We start from the raw sequence: 3,893 nt of genomic DNA on the forward strand, positions 1-3,893 counted from the left end.
TGCTCCTTACTGGCGTTTAAACGCCAGTAAGATCCTCCTCTAGGGTGTGATTTTTCTTCTGCTGTTTTTGATTCTGTTTTCAATTTTTATATTTATTTTGTGACTCCACATGATCATGAACCTAATAAAACATGAAAAAACAACAAGAATGAAAATAAATTAGATAAATAAAAATTGGGTTGCCTCCCAACAAGCGCTTCTTTAATGTCAATAGCTTGACAGTGGGCTCTCATGGAGCCTCACAGATATTCAGAGCATTGTTGAGACTTTCCAACACCAAACTTAGAATTTGGTTGTGGCCTCCCAACACCAAACTTAGAGTTTGACTGTGGGGGCTCTGGTTGACTCTGTTTTGAGAGAAGCTTACTGTGCCTCTGTTCCATGTTTACAGAAGGATGTCCTTGAGTTTAAAACTCAAGGGAGTCCTCATTCAATTGAAGGACTAGTTCACCTCTGTTAACATCAATCACAGCTCTTGCTATGGCTAGGAAGGGTCTTCCAAGAATGATAGATTCATCCTCATCCTTCCCAGTATCCAGGATTATGAAATCAGCAGGGATGTAAAGGCCTTCAACCTTTACTAACATGTCCTCTACTTGTCCATAAGCCTCTTTTCTTGAGTTGTCTGCCATCTCTAATGAGATTCTAGCAGCTTACACCTCAAAGATTCCCAGTTTCTCCATTACAGAGAGTGGCATGAGGCTTATTCCTGACCCAAGGTCACATAGAGCTTTCTCAAAGGTCATGGTGCCTATGGTACAAGGTATCAGGATCTTTTCAGGATCCTGTTTCTTCTGAGGCAATCTCAGTTGATCCAATGCATTTAGTTCATTGGTGAACAGGGGAGGTTCATCTCCCCAAGTCTCTTTACCAAATAAATTGGCATTCAGCTTCATGATTGCACCAAGGAACTTGGCAACTTGCTCTTCAGTAACATCCTCATTCTCTTCAGAAGAAGAATACTCATCAGAGTTCATAAAGGGCGTAAGGAGGTTTAATGGAATCTCTATGGTCTCTAGATGAGTCTCAGATTCCTTTGGTTCCTCAGAAGGAAACTCCTTATTGATCACTGGACGTCCCAGGAGGTCTTCCTCACTGGGATTCACGTCCTTCTCCTCTCTTCTGGGTTCGGCCATGATGGTCATTTCAATGGCCTTGCACTCTCCTTTTGGATTTTCTTCTGTATTGCTTGGGAGAGTACTAGGAGGAATTTCAGTGATCCTTTTACTCAGCTGGCCCACTTGTGCTTTCAAATTTCTAATGGAGGACCTTGTTTCATTCATGAAACTCACAGTGGCCTTAGATAGATCAGAGACTAAGTTTGCTAAATTAGAGGTATTTTATTCAGAGTTCTCTGTTTGTTGCTGAGTGGATGATGGAAAAGGCTTGCTATTGCTGAACCTGTTTCTTCCACCATTACTAAAGCCTTGTTGAGGCTTTTGTTGATCCTTCCATGAGAGATTTGGGTGATTTCTCCATGAGGGATTATAGGTGTTTCCATATGGCTCACCCATGTAATTCACCTCTGCTATTGCAGGGTTTTCAGGATCATAAGCTTCTTCTTCAGAGGATGCCTCTTGAGTACTGTTGAATGCAGCTTGCATTCCATTCAGACTCTGAGAAATCATATTGACTTGCTGAGTCAATATTTTATTCTGAGCCAATATAGCATTCAGAGTATAAATTTCAAGAACTCCCTTCTTCATAGGTGTCCCATTATTCACAGGATTCCTTTCAGAAGTGTACATCAACTGGTTATTAGCAACCATGTCAATGAGTTCTTGAGCTTCTGCAGGCGTTTTCTTTAGGTGAATGGATCCACCTGCAGAAGTATCCAATGACATTTTGGCTAATTCAGACAGACCATCATAGAATATATCCAGGATGGTCCATTCTGAAAGCATGTTAGAAGGACACTTTTTGGTCAGTTCCTTATATCTCTCCCAAGCTTCATAGAGGGATTCACCTTCTTTCTGTCTGAAGGTTTGAACATCCACTCTAAGCTTACTCAGCTTTTGAGGAGGAAAGAACTTGGCTAAGAAAGCCTTGACCAGCTTATCCCAAGAGTTCAGGCTATCCTTAGGTTGAGAGTCCAACCATATTCTAGCTCTGTCTCTCACAGCAAAAGGGAAAAGCATGAGCCTGTAGACTTCAGGATCTACTCTATTAGTCTTAACAGTATCACAGATCTGCAAAAATTCAGTTAAGAACTGAAAAGGATCTTCAGATGGAAGTCCATGGAACTTGCAGTTCTGCTGCATCAGAGAAACTAATTGAGGTTTCATCTCAAAATTGTTTGCTCCAATGGTAGGGATGAAGATGCTTCTTCCATGTAAATTGGAATTAGGTGCAGTAAAGTCACCAAGCATCCTCCTTGCATTATTATTATTTTCGGCTGCCATCTCCTCTTCCTGTTCGAAAATTTCTGAAAGGTGCTTGCTGGATTGTTGTAATTTAGCTTCTCTTAGTTTCCTCTTCAGAGTCCTTTCAGGTTCTGGATCTGCTTTAACAAGAATGTTCTTGTCCTTGCTCCTGCTCATATGAAAAAGGAGGGAACAGAAAAATAATAATAATAGGGATCCCTTTTACCTAGGTATAGAGGTTCCCTTTTGTGAGTAGAAGAAAAGAAGAAGAGAAAATCTGAACTTAGAGAGAGAGAGGGTTCGGATTTTTTGTGAGTGACGGAAGGATGTTAGTAGATAAATAAATAAATAGAAGGAGATGAGAGAGAAAGAGAATTTTTGAAAATTATTTTTGAAAAATGGTTAGTGATTTTCGAAAATTAAAAGAAGAAATAAATTAAAATTGAATTTTTGAAACAATTAGTTAATTAAAAAGAATTTTTGAAAAAAGGGGGAGATATTTTCAAAAATTAGAGAGAGAGAGAGTTAGTTAGGTAGTTTTGAAAAAGATAAGAAACAAACAAAAAGTTGGTTAGTTAGTTGAAACAAATTTGAAAATCAATTTTGAAAAGATAAGAAGATAAGAAGTTAGAAAAGATATTTTAAAATCAAATTTTTTAAAAAGATATGATTTTGAAAAAGATAAGATAAAAAGATATTTTTGAAAAGATATGATTGAAATTAGTTTTGAAAAAGATTTGATTTTTAAAATCACAATTAATGACTTGATTCACAAGAAATCACAAGATATGATTCTAGAACTTAAAGTTTGAATCTTTCTTAACAAGCAAGTAACAAACTTGAAATTTTTGAATCAAAACATTAATTGATGATGTTATTTTCGAAAACTATGTGATAAAGATAAGAAAAAGATTTTTGAAAAATATTTTTTAAATTTTCGAAAATAAATAAGAAAAATGAAAAAGATAAGATTTTTAAATTGAAAATTTGATTTGACTCATAAGAAAAACTAAATTTTTTTTTAAAAGTTTTGAAAAAGTCAAATCTAATTTTCGAAATTTTAAGAGAGAAAAAGGGGAAGATATTTTTTTGATTTTTGAATTTTTAATGATGAGAGAGAAAAACATGAAATTGATGCAATGCATGAAAATTTTTTATCAAAACAATGAATGCATGCAAGAATGCTATGAATGTCAAGATGAACACCAAGAACACTATGAATGCATGAATTTTTCGAAAAATGCATAAAATTTTTAGAAAAATTGTAATTGACACCAAACTTACAATTTGACTCAAGACTCAAACAAGAAACATGAAATATTTTTTATTTTTTTTTATGATTTTATTAATTTTTTTTTTGGATTTTTGTATTATATTTTTCAAAAATCATTTGAAAAACAAAAATAAGGATTTCAAAATTTTTAATATGAATTCCAGGAATCTTTCACTCTTAGTCTAAAGCTCCAATCTGAGGGTTAGGCATGGCTTAATAGCCAGCCAAGCTTTAGTATGAAATTACATGCATTGAAG

General features: G+C 35.2%; 1 non-coding gene across 1 annotated transcript; it reads left to right on the top strand.

Moving 5' to 3' along the window:
• The first annotated feature begins 1,898 nt into the window (after positions 1-1,898).
• LOC112739794 (small nucleolar RNA R71) lies at positions 1,899-2,006 on the top strand. Its single transcript, XR_003170733.1, has one exon. It is a non-coding gene; the product is annotated as a small nucleolar RNA R71 (small nucleolar RNA).
• Positions 2,007-3,893: the final 1,887 nt, after the last annotated feature.

This window comes from Arachis hypogaea, chromosome 13, assembly GCF_003086295.3.
Source record: "Arachis hypogaea cultivar Tifrunner chromosome 13, arahy.Tifrunner.gnm2.J5K5, whole genome shotgun sequence".
Taxonomy (NCBI): domain Eukaryota; kingdom Viridiplantae; phylum Streptophyta; class Magnoliopsida; order Fabales; family Fabaceae; genus Arachis; species Arachis hypogaea.